The sequence below is a fragment of the Polypterus senegalus genome, chromosome 16 (assembly GCF_016835505.1).
Source record: "Polypterus senegalus isolate Bchr_013 chromosome 16, ASM1683550v1, whole genome shotgun sequence".
In the NCBI taxonomy this organism is placed as follows: domain Eukaryota; kingdom Metazoa; phylum Chordata; class Cladistia; order Polypteriformes; family Polypteridae; genus Polypterus; species Polypterus senegalus.
In genome coordinates, this window is record NC_053169.1 from 68,020,774 (window position 1) to 68,036,515 (window position 15,742).

Consider the following 15,742-nt stretch of genomic DNA (forward strand, 5'->3'; position numbering starts at 1 on the left):
ATAGTCCCAAAGGTATCACGTCCTAGTGAACTGAACGACTTCCAGCCTGTCGCTCTGACATCACATGTGACGGAGACCATGGAGCGACTGCTGCTTCACCACCTGAGGCCACAGGTCCACCACACCCTCGACCCTCTGCAGTTTGCATACCAGGAGAAGGTGGGAGAAGAGGATGCCATCATCTATATGCTACACCGATCCCTCTCCCACTTGGACAGAAGCAGTGGTGCTGTAAGAATTATGTTTCTGGACTTCTCTAGTGCCTTCAACACCATCCAACCTCTGCTCCTTAGGGACAAGCTGACAGAGATGGGAGTAGATTCATACCTGGTTGCAAGGATCGTAGACTATCTTAAAGACAGACCTCAGTATGTGTGTCTCAGGAACTGCAGGTCTGACATTGTGGTCAGCAACACAGGAGCGTCGCAGGGGACTGTACTTTCTTTGGTCCTGTTCAGCCTATATACATCGGACTGGGCAGGAGGAGGAGTATAGGAACCTAATCAAGGACTTTGTTAATTGGTGCGACTCAGACCACCTACAACTGAACACCAGCAAAACCAAGGAGCTGATGGTGGACTTTAGGAGGACCAGGCCCCTCATGGACCCCGTGATCATCAGAGGTGACTGTGTGCAGAGGGTGCAAACCTATAAATACCTGGGAGTGCATCTGGATGATAAATTGGACTGGACTGCCAATACTGATGGTCTGTGTAAGAAAGGACAGAGCCTACTATACTTCAGTAGAAGGCTGGCGTCCTTCAACATCTGCAATAAGATGCTGCAGATGTTCTATTAGACGGTTGTGGCAAGCGCCCTCTTCTACGTGGTGGTGTGCTGGGAAGGAAGCATAAAGAAGAGGGATGCCTCACACCTGGACAAACTGGTGAGGAAGACAGGCTCTACTGTAGACACGAAGCTGGACAGTTTGACATCCGTGACAGACTGTCCTGCTCCACTGTCAGACTGAGGAGATCATTCCTCCCCCACACTATGTGACTCTTCAATTTCACCGGGGAGGGGGGTAAATGTTAACATTATACAAAGTCATTGTCTGTCTGTTATACCTTCCTTGTTATCACTCTTTAATTTAATATTGTTCTTTATTAGTATGCTGCTGCTGGAGTATGTGAATTTCCCCTTGGGATTAATAAAGTATCTATCTATCTATCTATCTATCTATCTATCTATCTATCTATCTATCTATCTATCTATCTATCTATCTATCTAATTAATTTGACTTTGAGAGAGGAAAACAGCAGTGCTATTAGCAGCAAGATGATACTTTTGGGGGAATAGAATACAACTCTTTTTGGAGTGGCTGAGAGCAGGAGTGGCCTGGAGTGGGACTGAAAAAAATTAGTACCGTGCAAACCTCTACCACTGATATCTAACTGACCTTAAGCCAACAACACAGTCTTGGTCTCATCTGACCTTTTTCTACATCACAACTGGTCATCCTAATGTTTTTCTAGCATATTTTGCATGTGCTTCATGATTGTTTCTGTGTAATGGCTTCTGTGTAACTTTCATTGTTTTTGCTTGTGCAGTTTTTGAGGAAGCTTTTCTCTAGGCAGTCCCTGGGTGCTTTGATGAGGTTTCCACTTTGTGATAACTAAGTCAGCAGTCGACACTGGGTTACACAGTCCACACTTGTTTTGTATCCATTCTTCATTTTTATAGTCTTTTTCTTCTGTTTCTCTCTCTTCTTATGGGGGGGGGGGTAAATTTTTTTTATTACAAAAATAGACATACAAAAAGTATTATAATATGAGAAACAATTCAGTTTTCCAAATACTTCTTTCAGTTCCTCCATAAGTTATAATGCATTTTAATTCTTCTGGTGGCTCATATAGAGAAAGATAAACATTTTTAATTTGGCAACAAATGATTTTGTTCTCAGCATTAAAAACATATAGCTGGACACTAACCAAATTGCTGATGTATCTTTGCTAAATGGTGGCCTTCAAAGAAACATTGATTTCAGGATGTCAAAGCAATGCTTTTATATGGTTCTAAGTTTTGACTATTTGATGATCTTTGAATGTTGCTGTCTCATGGGAATTCTTGCATTCTGTATCCTGAACTTTGTCTTGCAAGCCATTATTTTTGCGTACTGCTCATTTACTCTCTGTTTAGGATTACTTCTTGCATGTCTAAGTGCTTCAGCATCTTCTTATTCTTTCTCACTCTTCATCACTTATTTGTCTTTTGTAACTTTCTTGACAATCAGCAAATGTCGCTGCTCTTCATTTTCTTTCTGACACTATAGTGATTATCACTTGGTTTTTGTGATCACTTTGCCATATACACACAACCACAAACATCCATTTGCTAAGGTTGCTGCTACCTAAATTTTTTGAATTTCCAGGACAAATCGGATCATTACAATCAAGACCAAGGTTGTACACCATTATTTTGCGAGTAGTCATGTGGCAGACAGACAGACATAAGTATTTTATATATTTATTTTATAAGAATTCCAATTGAATTATGAACAGAGCTTTAGGGTTCTTTCAATTGAGCAGAATTTATTGGATGTGCTAACAATGCTATGTAGCCAGTAATGTTCAGTTTACTATCAGATTTTCTAAAGTTGCTTTAAATTGCTCCAAACACTGCTGTATGCCCATCTGCAATGTTGGTAAAATGCATACGATAGATATCAAAAAACCCTCTGTGTAACAGCGACCATAGGAAAAAATAAAATAGTGTCACAGGGGATAGTTACTTATTTTAACATCATTAAAAAGCACAAATGCAAAAGTGACCACAAAATACCTTGACCCCTAAAACCCTTAAAACAAGATCTAAGGGAATTCATTAAAAAAAACAAAAAATAAAAGCCTAAACATGATAAATTAGATAACTTCTATTTTACAAGGATCCTGACTTGTAAAGAATTGCATATTTACAAAGGCTGATTTAAAGGTTCAAACATATTAACATTATAAAGATCTCCAAAGACTAAGATGCCTAGTGCATTCTAAGACTTAAATACTGTGCAATTCTCTGTTTCTACAACTGTTCCTTAGATTAAAAAACAGCATATGTTTTCTTTTTACTCAAGTTTTTTTTTCTTAAACATTAACAAGTTAAACATTGCCACATTAAAAATCTAACTGAGCCAAATTTTTGTTCATTCATCAACATGGGGAAAACAAGAGAACACAAAATTAAAAAAAAACAATGATGACCATCTTAACTTTGTAAAGAATGACTATAAAAAAATACTACTTACATGAAAATGCCCGATCTACAGTTAGAGCAATAATTATGTTTGAATCAACAGGAAATATTACCATTTTGCCAGAAAGAAAAGTTTATTTTGTCCTCACGTACAATCAGCTGGGTGGTAAGCGAGGTAAACTATCTCCTAGGATCACTGTTGAAGAAATATTGAAAAAAGTTGTATCTTAGGGTCACCAGGGGCCTCATGTATAAGCGGTACATGCTCACTTCCAGATGTGTAAAAACTAAACTTGGCGCACATTTTCATGGCTGCCTCACACCATGCACATGCGTATTTCTGTTCACTTCTGCAAACGGGGGGCACCCAGTGTCAAAGCACTGCCACTGTTTCTGTGGTCTCCCTCTCTTTTTTAGATTCACATCTGTGATGCGGGCTTTATCAAATACACTGAAATTAATTGCATATCGTTTACAAATGTAAAGCACTTCATTGTAATCATTCTGTAAAAATATAATGGAATGGCCAACCTACTCCAAATGCCATAGCTGCTATAGCGTTGTTACTCTTACTGCACATCTTAGATCATTTTAATGCATAGTACCTGTTTCTACAGCAGGTTGTGTAGCAAGCGAAGAAGATTATGCAGACATAGTTCCCAGCCTTGGAGGACATTTTATAACACATGCTGCCTTAAGGAAAGTCTCCAGCATTTCTATGGATTCCACTCACTCAAACACCCATGTCAGAGTCTACGTCACCTTTTCCCATCTAGCCAATACTTCAGAGCCTTTCCTGCACAGACATCATGGCTTAGAAACAGTTTCATCCCAAGAGCTATAAACACACTCAATTAGTCCATCAAATGCTCACAGAAGAACTGTTGTACTTATAATTACAATTACTTCACTGAAAACTTGCACTACAACTGTAATACTGCACAACCTAAGCCACTTTATGAGCCATTTGCACTATCTTCACTGTATGTGCATGTATATTGTACTTATGCTTGCATACTGTATATTTTTTTTTGCATTTTTTTATCACTTTATAGGAAAATAAGTTTATGGAGGAGCTACATATTGAATCGTATTGTACCATACAATGACAACAAAGGAGTTCAATTCAATTCAATAGAAGACAGTGCATATTTACAGCTGATCATGATTGGCTTCTAAGTTGATTTAGATTTCCAAGTGCTGTTAGAATACTAGGATGTATACTTGATATCATTTTTATAATGCAATGCATTAAAGTATGTATATAACATTTTAAAGATAAATTAACTTCATTTAAATAATGTATACTGTTAATAATTAAACATGTGGGGGCACAGTGGCTCAGCAGTAGCAATGAGCTAACGCCCGTCCAGGGATTGTTCCTGCCTTGCGCTCTAGGCTTGCTGAGACTGGCATGACCCTGGATGAATGGACTAATTAAACACTTATAATGAATATTTTTCATTATTCATTAATAGTTTTGAAGAATTGCTGTTCTAAGCTTACAATTGGTTTTACATTTATTACAGACGCTTACTATATGGTGGTTGGTTACATGGAGAAAGAAAACTGAAGGACAGGAATTGGAATGTTTGACAGAGGCAATATTTTGTTATTTTATTACAAATGTAAGTACCAGGAGTTTGCTAAATGCTACTAGAATTTTCTTTGGAACTGTTTTCTATAGACAGTGTGACAGGTAGGGGGCACTATTGCTCCCTTGAACCCTTGACCAAGACGTCAGACACAAGGTAAAAGTCCAAAAGTTAACTTTATTTGAACTGCACAGTGCACAAAGCACCCTACACTCCACAATACTCATAAATCACTAATCAATAATCCTCCACTCCCAGATGCGTTGCCACCCTTCCACCCAGCTCAGCTCGTCGTCTGGGAATTCCCAAACTCCTCTTATAGTCCTTGACCCGGAAGTGTTTCGCCCTCTCTGTCCAAATGACTAGGAATACTTCCAGGTCATATAAAAATCCTTTTTCTTCACCCCGAAAGCAAGTCATTTCTCTTGTCCATGTGACTCGGACGCACTTCCAGGGTGTGGGGAAAAATAATCTTTGCTCCTCCCTGCAGCTCCATCTAGTGGCCCCTGTGGTATCCAGCAGGGATGTGGATGAAAACTCCATTGTCCATAATTCCCTGCTGGTATCCGGGCACCTCCATGCCGCAGGGAGGGTTCCATTTGGTGGCCTGGGGGTATTGGCCAGGATGACTGGCCGGCCATAGACCACAATAGACAAAACAAAAATTAAGTTTTTTGGAAACAAACAATTAAGGTGAGTTTAGTGTAAAAACAAGGATGACTATATAGAAAAGAACCAGAACCCTACTGTCACACCCTAGGCAGCTTGTTAGGGTAAATGGAATCATAGATACCTTGAAATACCAGGAGATTTTAAATTAAATCTGTCTCTGCCAAGAAACCAAAATTGGGTTGTGGTTGCATCATCCAGCAGGATAATGATCCAAAAATATATGTTGTGATTGAAACCGGGCCGTCAGCAAGACCAATACACCAAACATGAATAAAACAACAGTCCCGGGAACACATAATGGAAGGTTTATTAACCAAAATTACTTCCGAAGGTAGCTGAAGCACAAATAACAAGTTCTCTCTTCCCACAATATTCTTTCTCTTTTCTCACCACTACACTGTCCCCCTCCAGGTGAGTGTTGCTCCAAGTCATTCCATTTGCAGCTCTCCAGATAAGGGAGTGCAGTCCCTTTCATTAAGGACCCAGGAGTGCTTCTGGTGCCAGGGCCACTGCCCAATGGAAGTACTTCTGTGTCATATGGAAGTTTTGGGGAGCACCTCTCCCTGCAGCACCCCCTTGCAGCACCCACGGACCCCAGCAGAGCTGTGCTGCCAGACTACAACTCCCGGAATTCCCTGGTGGTTCCTGAATGATTGCAGATACAGGCTGCTGCCATCTAGCACTTGGGGGAATAAATATTCCCCAGGGACAGTCCTTCCCTGTCCTCTTCTGTTGTTGTCAGGGAAGGAATAAAGCCCATGTCTGGCCGGGATGCCTGTCCATTTAGTTGGGGCCTCCCATCTGGGTAAGGGATCTTCTGGACACCTGGGTGGGCTGCTCATCCGTCTTGTGTGCCTCCGACAATGTCCAAATCAATGCAAGTTCAAACTGACGCAAAAATGGTTAAATAAACAAAAAATCAAGCTTCTTCCATGGCCGTCTCAGTCCTTGGACTTAAACACCAATGAAAACCAGTTGGGTTAGCTGAAGAGTAGACTGCACAAGAAAGGACCTAGGATATGTGATGATCTGCAGAGTTTATGTAACAAGGAATGGTTTCAGATTCCCTGTTCTATATTCTCCAGCCTTATAAGATATTATAGGATAAGACTCAGAGCTGTTTTATTGACAAAGGGAGTAGAAAGTATTAAATGAAAGGGTGCCAATGGAATTTTTGTAGCTGCAAGCAAATTAGGGCGACCATGCTAAACCCTGCCCACCTTTGAAAACACCTCCAATGCACATCTGAGCATCAAAATTGAACTTTGGATCTGTGGAAGAAGGTTCCTGGTGCAATGAATTTTGTTTACTGTTGAATTATATGAACAATGGGGTACATGTGCATAGTTTACCTTGGGAAGAGAAGGGATGAACTGTGGGAAGAAGACAAGCTGGTGGAGGAAGTGTGATGTTTTTCAAATGTTTCACTGAGAAACCCTAGGTTCAGACATTCATTTATGTGTTAATTTGACATGTATCATCCACCTAGGCATCAACCAGGATAGCCCCTTCATGGCAACGGTATTCCCCAATGGAAGCGGTATCTTCAGCAGGATGATGCACTTTGCCACACTGCATGGATTACTGGAACATGATGAAGACTTCAAGCCTGAAAAATCCCCAGATTTTTATCCACCCAAAACATCTGTGGGATGTATTACAATAATAAGTCTGATCTGTTTGGCTCCACTTCACAGCTTACAAGAGTCAAAGGATATGCTGCTAATGCCACATAAAAAATACTGCCAATCCATTGGCTGCAACAGTCTTTACTCCTTAGAGTCTGATAAATTGACATGAGGCAGAACTTTTGGGGCATTGGCCCCAGTATTACTGATTACGTGTCCAGAGCGCACATTTCTTTTGACCTTGCATGTTCCCCTTAGTACTCATTTGACAGTGTTGTGAGAGCTACTGCTAAAACTGTTTCTTTAGTGAGGAGAGCAATTTTGTTTAAATGGTGGCTACTTACAACACTAACTATAGCTAAAGAAGAGACAGAGTACATAACAAGGAGGATCAAGCACACTGGGGCCCGTCGCCACCGGCAGGGGTCACCCTGAGCATCGTTGACCCCGGGAGATCGACACTTCTGCCACACCTGGGAAAGTGGAGGAAGGACCTTCCAGGGACACCCGGAGTGCTTCCAGGTGCTCATGCAGCACTTCCGCCACACCAGGAAGTGCCGCCAGAGGTACGTCAGCGAGCACCTGGAGCACATCCAGGTAACTATAAAAGGGGACTCCTTCCTACAGTCGTGGAACTAGAGTTGGGAGCTAGAGCAGGACGAAGGTCCAGGGTCAGGAGTAAGAAAGGCAGCCCATGGACACTGAGACAGAAGCCCATGGATAGGGGTGTTTGCTGTGAGGACTTTACACTAAATAAATATGTGTGTTTTATAAAGTGTTGGTGTCTGTCTGATGGTGCTTGGGTGGCCTTTCACAATGGCGACAAGGGTGGGATCCTCCGCCTGTTACAAGGCAGGGACCCATAAAAATGATTTTGTGAGTCGTCCGACACCTCAAACCACCGCACACACATGCCGTGTGGAAGCGGCCCACATATGCACCGCAGATGGACTGTGATTTACCCCGCCAGCGATTCAGCGAAGCACCATCTCTGACCCGATGGGGGAGAGGAACACCAGGTGAGGCAGGAGAGCCAAGGACTCCCCAGTGTTTGTCATCACCATGAAGACCGTGGTCGGCACATCAATGGAAGCGGCCGGTAGGAGGCAAGGAGCTCCGAGAGACGGGATCCAGAAGGTGAGTCCCAGGCCCCACGTAGGGCAGTTAGCCTGTGGGGGTTGGCTATAGAGGGCACTGTATTTATTTTGCAGGAGGGGAGTGCCTGGATCCACATCACCGGCCGAGGTGTGCCAATCCTTACTGCGAAGCCAGGGAAGCGATGATAAAAGAAAGGAAGGATCCGCCGCATCTTAAGAAGCCACAGCAGAGGAGCTGCCACAAGACTCGCCACCCCATCGGGAGCATGAAGGGGATGACGGCAGAGAACCAGAAGTCCCTCCCCGTGGTAGGTGAGGGATTGGATGGTGTGTGTCATGTTCCCGTCGATGATTGGTCAGAGGTGGGACCGGTGAACGCCCATCCCGAGCAGGGGGAGGGCCCAACGGAGCAAAGGAAGCTCCATGGTGCACAGCCAGCTTGTAGGTAGGTCCTCCACCGGCTGATGCTCCATTTTGACTTGCGGCTCGGCGTGATCTGGAGGTTTCCCTTCAGTTCACAGAGTCACTCTCGCAGGTGATACACGACTTTCAAGACTGGATAGTCAAGGTGGAGGGAAAGGCGATCGCGCCATGGAAGACGCTGAAACAGTGGGAGTAGCAGCGTGGTGCTGGAGTCTCTGGCCGGAGGATCGTGGCAGACTGGGTAAGTGAGGCCTGTACCGTAAAACAAATGGAATAGCGAGTGAATGCGTCCCGGTATCGTGTGGTTCCGGTGACCGAGTAGCCGCATCTCCGATAGTCGATGCGACGCGGAGGGCTGATCGCGTGGTGGGAGTGGATCTGAGACGCCGGCTGCTGAGTGCCGCAGGTCCTAAAGCCCTACTTCCCAAAACCAGCATCAGTCTCCCTTTGTTCCACAGAGCTGCAGGCGGCCAGGAGTCTCTTCCTTTCCTGTAGGGAGACTGAAACCATCAGGGCGCCCCAGAGGAAAGGGAAGAACCGGAGCTGTAAGTCCGGATCTTCCCACAGAGAGAGACGTGAGCCAGTGCGCTCATGTACGAAGACGGGCTATCCTCTGCATTTGCAGAGGGAAGCCCCGAGGTCAGCGGGGAAGACAGGAGTGTGAGTGTTCCCGTTGGACAACCCAATGAAAATGGCATGAAGGCCGCGGAGCGAGTGCCGAGATTTCAGCTGCCAGGGTGCCAGCCGAAGGGGGAAGCATTGGTCCTTTGGCTAAATGGAGGAAGCCAGGCAGTGGCGTCAGGGCAACGTCTCTGCCCCCGTTTCTGTTTTGCTGTTTTGCAGGACCAGATCCTGGATGAGCGCAATTCGGACCTGCTTCGTGGATACACTGGTGTTGATCCTGTCGGATCCGGATAAATTTTGAATGGCTAGGTCTGGCAGTGATTGAATGATTGAAGAGTGTATGTCTCCAATGAATTATAAAGTCAGAATTCACGGTTGATGGAAACCTATACAGATTTTACATATTAATCTTTTAAAGCAGTGGCAAGACTCCCAGCAGGTCCTGGTCATGACTACAGCGGTCCCTCAGACTGAAGTCCAGTGGTCCATCAAATGCTCAAGTTGGGTGTAATTCGTGAAAGCAAAAGCAAATGGCAAAGCTTTATTGTGCTTGTCTCAAAACACAACGGTTCAGTTCAGTTTTGTATTGATTTTAGGAGGTTGAATAATATTTCTAAGTTTGATACATACCCGATGCTGCACGTGGATGACTCAGGCGGGCCTTGTATTATTTCCACCCTAGATCTTGTGAAGGGTTATTGGCAAGTGCCCCTGGAGGAGTCCAGTTGTGAGAAGACTGTGTTTGCCACTCCAAACAGGCTATTCGAATTTACGCTTTTCTCCCTTTTTGTCTCATGGAAGCACCATTGAACTTTCAGTGGATGATGGGTAGATCCTGTGTCCCCATTCCGCATACGCTGGAGCATATATTTAGACAATGCAGTCATTTTCAGTAATGACTGGACATCTCATCTAGTCCGCCTGCAGGAGGTGCTTGACACTTTGAGGCTGGCAGAGTTGATGTCTAACCCTAAGAAATGCAGACTGGGTATGTTGTAAACCAATTATTTGGGATATTCCATAGGGAAGGGTTTGCTCGAGCCTCGAATAGACAAGGGGGAAGTGCTGGCACATCCACTTCCCGAATCACAGAGGCAGGTCCATGCCTTCCTCGGGCTCTTGAAATACTACATGTGGTTCATTCCCAATTTTGTGCATTGGGCTGTCCCCCTGACTGACTTGACAAAGGGCAGGAAGAACTGTAATGTTGTCTAGACCAATGCCTGTGACAGAGCCTTCTCAGACCTAAATGCCGCTTTATCGTCATTCCTGGTTCTGTGAAATCAGGACTTTTTGAGGGAATTTACAGATGCAAGTGTTTTTCGGTTTATAAGCAGTGCTTTCACAATGGTTTGAGGGGGAAGAACACTCAATCATGTTTCTCAGTAGAAAACTGCTTCCCAATAGCCTTCCGGTACTACTTGTGGGAATGTCAGTTTATTCTAGTAATTAACCATGACCTGCTCCAGTGGCTCTACAGACAAAAGGATACGAATGCCCGGCTCACTCGGTGGTTTATTAGTTTACAGGTATTTGCTTTTGATGTTTGCCAATGTCCCAGGGCTGCACACATCAAGGCTGACATTCTCTCACACCTGGCCGATGTGGACAAAGCTGGGGGCGGGGGGGTGTGGGACTTCTGAACTCTTTTGAGACCCTCCCCAACAGGACTATGCGCACAAGCATGACTTCCACATCTGTTGAAGGTTGCTTGTCTGTTGCAAAAACAACTGCACATTCGCAGCCCCACAGAAACAACTACAAGCTGACTGCTGACACGCGCAAAGCACTGGTCGCCCGATGGGTGATGCAGGGAATATTATAACTTGGCCCCGACCCTGCCTGTTTGCTGTGTCTGTGTATAGCAGAATGGTAGATCCCACTACAATAAATAACCTTGCTGTTCCTGTTTCGAGTTAAATAAAGCTGGTTTTGCTAAAGAACTGACACTCAGCCTTGTCTTTGGGGTGCAAGACACCGACTCACACATCACACCATCAATCCTGAGGATTTTGTGGATTGTCATGGGTGGCCATGGCCCCTGCCTTGCTGGGATGCCTCTGCCTTGAAAGGACCGGGGGAGCTAGTGTGGACACTTACCCCGGAACGCTAGATGGTTGCCCCCCTGGATGGCAGCGATACCCCGGACTCCCACAGGGCTTCATGGGAATTGGAGTTTGTTACAACCCTGTTGGGATCCGGGGGGTGCCGCCAGGATGTGCTGCAACTATATCTGAGCCTGTGTGGGTGGTTCTCCCACCACACCCAGAAGTGCTGCCGGAAGTCGGTCAACAAGCACCTGGAGCACTTCCAGGTGACCTATATAAGGGAGCAACAGACACTACTACGGGTGCCAGAGTCGGAAGGAGGGGGACCAAGCTTGCCGGAGATGAGTGGAGGAGATAGAGAGAAGAAAAAGTATTACGTTTACTTAGTGTTTGTAGGGACTGTGTTTTGCCTGTGGGAAACAGGAAAGGTGTTACCCACAGGTGAAGAAAAATAAAAATAAAAACTTGCATGGTGGAAGTAAACATAAAACGGCTATAGCTGGGCTTTGGGGCACTTTGTTCTGGTCTACATATTAAAGATTCTGAAAATGAGATTATTTTATTCTAGGACCCAACCCTGATAAAATATCATGCAAAGCTGAAATCTAAAGTGGATGGATCAACCTATGTTCAAAGCAAGTACACTAAACATTATGCCACAATTTATCACATTAGTTGCTGTATCTTTGTCAGCAGATTAAAGTGCTATATTACATCACAATCATTCCATGCCTACTTAGGCGGGTGTATCAAGATCTCATATAGCCTATATTCCAAGTTAGTTATCCTTCAAGTTCTTGAAAACCTGTACAGCTCTTTTTGTGTGATGCCTGAACAAATATATGCCACAAGATGTCAACTCAGCTTTATCCGAGATTAAAAATGTTAGGAAGTGTTTAATCACAAAATAATATACATGGAATATGATACATTGAGGACCTGTAAATCCTAACTTTTTTGGTACAGTTGGGAAAGTTCTCACATTACCTCCAAGGTAACTTAACAATGATACAATTAAATAGTTAACCCAAATCCTTTGTCAGGAATGTAGCTGCCTAAAAGGACAGCGTCTCTAGGTGTCCTTTCATCACAATGACTGGTAACAAAGTAAGTTATTAGTCACACAGAAAGAAAGAGACATGTGCCATCAGTCCTCTTTTTGAACCTATCTCTCATGATTTGAAAATGATGAAAAAGCTGAAGACAAGAAATTCTACAAGCCAACTCAAAATTGGTTCTTAGCAATACAGGCATTCAGTCACTTACAGTTTCTCCTATACAGATATATATTTTGTATCATTAGAACAGTAGAGTTTTCTCACTTAAAATATTATGTAAGACTATGGAAAAGAATTCCTTATATCATCAGAAGGGCCAAGATTTCTAATATTTAGAGTTTTTATGATATTCATACTTTTGCAATGTTCAGATACATGAGCATTTGCCATACACTGTAAAAAATAAATCTTGCATGTGTGAAAAACAATAATAAAAAATAGCTAACTATACACAAAATAATCATTACCTTAATTAATGAAAATGGATTTTACCCTTTTTATTGATTATTTAATTCTAATTCAATAAAAAAAATTAAGTATAATGTTAACTTACTATTTTTCTTAAAATGTAAACGTTTTTTATAACTTATTCTAAACTGTGAACACATTTAAGTTAAGTTAAATTTAATGACAGGGCACTTCCTCTCACATCGAAATGTAATGACATAGCACGTCCTCTTACATCGATTTCTTGGTCTTTACTACAACGCATTCAGCTGTAACGCTTATCCATAATAAGAGCTATTTAACTACGAATGTGTAAGAATAACTAGTATTTCATTTCATATAGTTACAGACGTAAGCATTTCTTGTTTTCACGAAACCTGTCCCTTCATGTGGGAAACATGGCGGGCAAGGTAGAGTCTTTCTAACAACTTACCTCGTTGGTTTGCTTTAAAAAGCAAGCACATTTCTCGGATAGTTACGTATGTTCATATGCTTTTTTTATCATTTAAACCTTTTATTTTACACAGAAAAAGAAAATGACACTTTGACATAAGTTTGAGAACGATATGGTGTTTGTCCTAAACTACGACCAGTAAACAACATAAAAAGACATTTGCCTAACTGTCAAGTTATTATTTGACCTCTTATTTAATTAGTGTTCTACATAGACCATGTATTTTCTGGTTAATTCTTAACTCTATGATTTATTTAGCGATGTTTGATTTCCTATGTCCTATTTTATTTCAGTATTTTCGCTATTGCGTACTGAAAAGTAGTGGAAAAGGCGGCAATTCATTTAAGAGGATATGTTGGCGTAAATGCAGGAAGTGTTTGAAGAGCGGCACCTGTAGCAGGATTTCACTCTTTCACTCTCTGTTTCCTTCCCATTTACCACTCATTTCTGGGACATTTTTTGATTGAGATATACTTTTTGAAGAAAGTTTAAAAAAAGAAAAGAAAATATTTATTGACATTTGAATGTCAGTAATTCAGTAAAAATTATCCTCAGACATTTGATTTAATTTTCCTTTGAAAATATAACTTAGTTGTTGTGACTATCTGTGTATGTTCAAATAAATAAAGATATATGGATTTTTAGCATGTATTTGTTATAAAGTCATTACTGTCCAGCATTGCATACTCACTTTTTTTGAGTACTGTAATTCAAATGAAAATCAGAGTAAAATTAAACCATTTTTGCCACTACTTATATTTAATCAAACTCATTTATTTTAGGTAAATTCGACTTAATTAATAAATTAAGTTTACTCAATAGTGCAGTATATAAATCTACTAAAAAATATTGCTTGTAATTTCTTGCCTAATTTTTTTTAAGTAATTTTAACGCATTACTTTTTGCAGTGTAATGTATGCTACAAGTACAGAAGAGGACTCACAAAATTCAAAAGATACATCTAGTCAAATAGAAGTTGTTTTATACTCATTACTTACAAATAAGTAAATCACTGAGAATGATAGTAAATTCTAAGGAATAAAAAATTTGGAATGTGTTTTACAATTTTATACACCCCTTATTGTTAACAATATAACAAAATAAGACTGAAAAAATAAAACTTGTGTAGGTTTGGATTGAGAAGACTAAATTAAAACTGAAGCTAGCCACAGTTTTTAAAAATGAAAACGGTCTTAAACATAGGATGACCTGTATTCTAGGTAACATAGATTGACTTTGAAACAATGGAATGAAGGTGAAGAACTTCACTTTCTTAAATTCTTTAGAATTTGATAGGGAGATGATCTATTAGTTTTTGACTAGAGATTTTTTTTAACTAATAATAAAATCTACATAAATCGGTTTGCTTTCTCTTAGCTACTAGCAAGGCTACTCTATTACAGCTATAATGAAGTGCTGTTTAACAACAACTCACCTGCAAGGAAACATTTTCCATCCTCAATAAACCAATATGATATTTGTTGTCTTACACATAAGGGTGAGAAACATGTTTGAGCCTTTAAAAATATCTTAAAGCTCAAAAGTAACACTAATGCATATATCAGTGTGAGCTTGAAATTAAGCTCATGGTCCCACAATCCTCATATTAAAACATATAAAAGAATATTTACAGTATCTTTATGTTGAGCATTATGAATCAGAAACATGTTACAAATTAATACAATTTCTAATAATGACACATTCTTCATTTCTCATAAAGATCGACTAATCTACTGTTAACATTACTACAATCAATGGTTGCATAAATATGCTTTATGTTGGATATTGTTGATCAATGTTTATTTGAACTCATCTCTAAGTTAAAGAGGTTCAAAATAAAACTTGTATTTTTTTAACAGTACATACCCTTAATTTTAAAAATATATATATATATATATATATATATGATTTTCTCACCTCCCTTTGATTGACACTGGTCGGTAAAATGCTTTCAAAGAAATGGGACATTCATACAATGACTGTTCTTCAGCGTTGAAAAAGTTCACCATAAGAGGAAACTCCATACGTGTGACAATAATGTCATATGTCTGAAAAAATACAGTAATACTTTATAAAGGTACAAATTGGTGGATCAAAACATATAAATATATGAGCATGTTTAATATTTACCTGGAAATTTGTTTCATCTGGTGAATAAACCTTTACTTCAATAACTGTATCTCCAACTGTCAGTGCCACTGAAGCACTGGAAACAGAGTCGTTAACATATACTTTCATATTTTTATCTGGAACTGAAGTCTTTACAGTTAAACTATTAATGATGCATGGAACTATACCTAAATGTAAAGATAAAAAAGACAGTTTAATTTACATAGCTGAGTAAAAACAATAGTTAACTGCATTATAATTCTTTAATAAATGCAGTCAATGCACGATTTTAAAATTATTTTGCATTCGACCTACATGAATACTCGTGTATGTTTGATTCAAATAAAGGAATAAGCTGAAAATCCCCAGCTAAGTTCAGCCCGTCTAAAACGGCGTTT

At 41.0% G+C, this 15,742-nt stretch overlaps 1 long non-coding RNA gene across 1 annotated transcript in view; it reads right to left on the reverse strand.

Annotated features, from left to right (window-relative positions):
- LOC120516987 overlaps positions 1 to 15,465 on the reverse strand; it is a 52,915-nt gene extending 37,450 nt beyond the window's left edge. The window contains exons 1-2 of the long non-coding RNA XR_005630954.1: positions 15,366 to 15,465; positions 15,153 to 15,283 (exon numbers count right to left, since the gene is read on the reverse strand). This is a non-coding gene — a long non-coding RNA (uncharacterized LOC120516987). The remainder of the gene's footprint in view (positions 1 to 15,152; positions 15,284 to 15,365) is intronic.
- Positions 15,466 to 15,742: the final 277 nt, after the last annotated feature.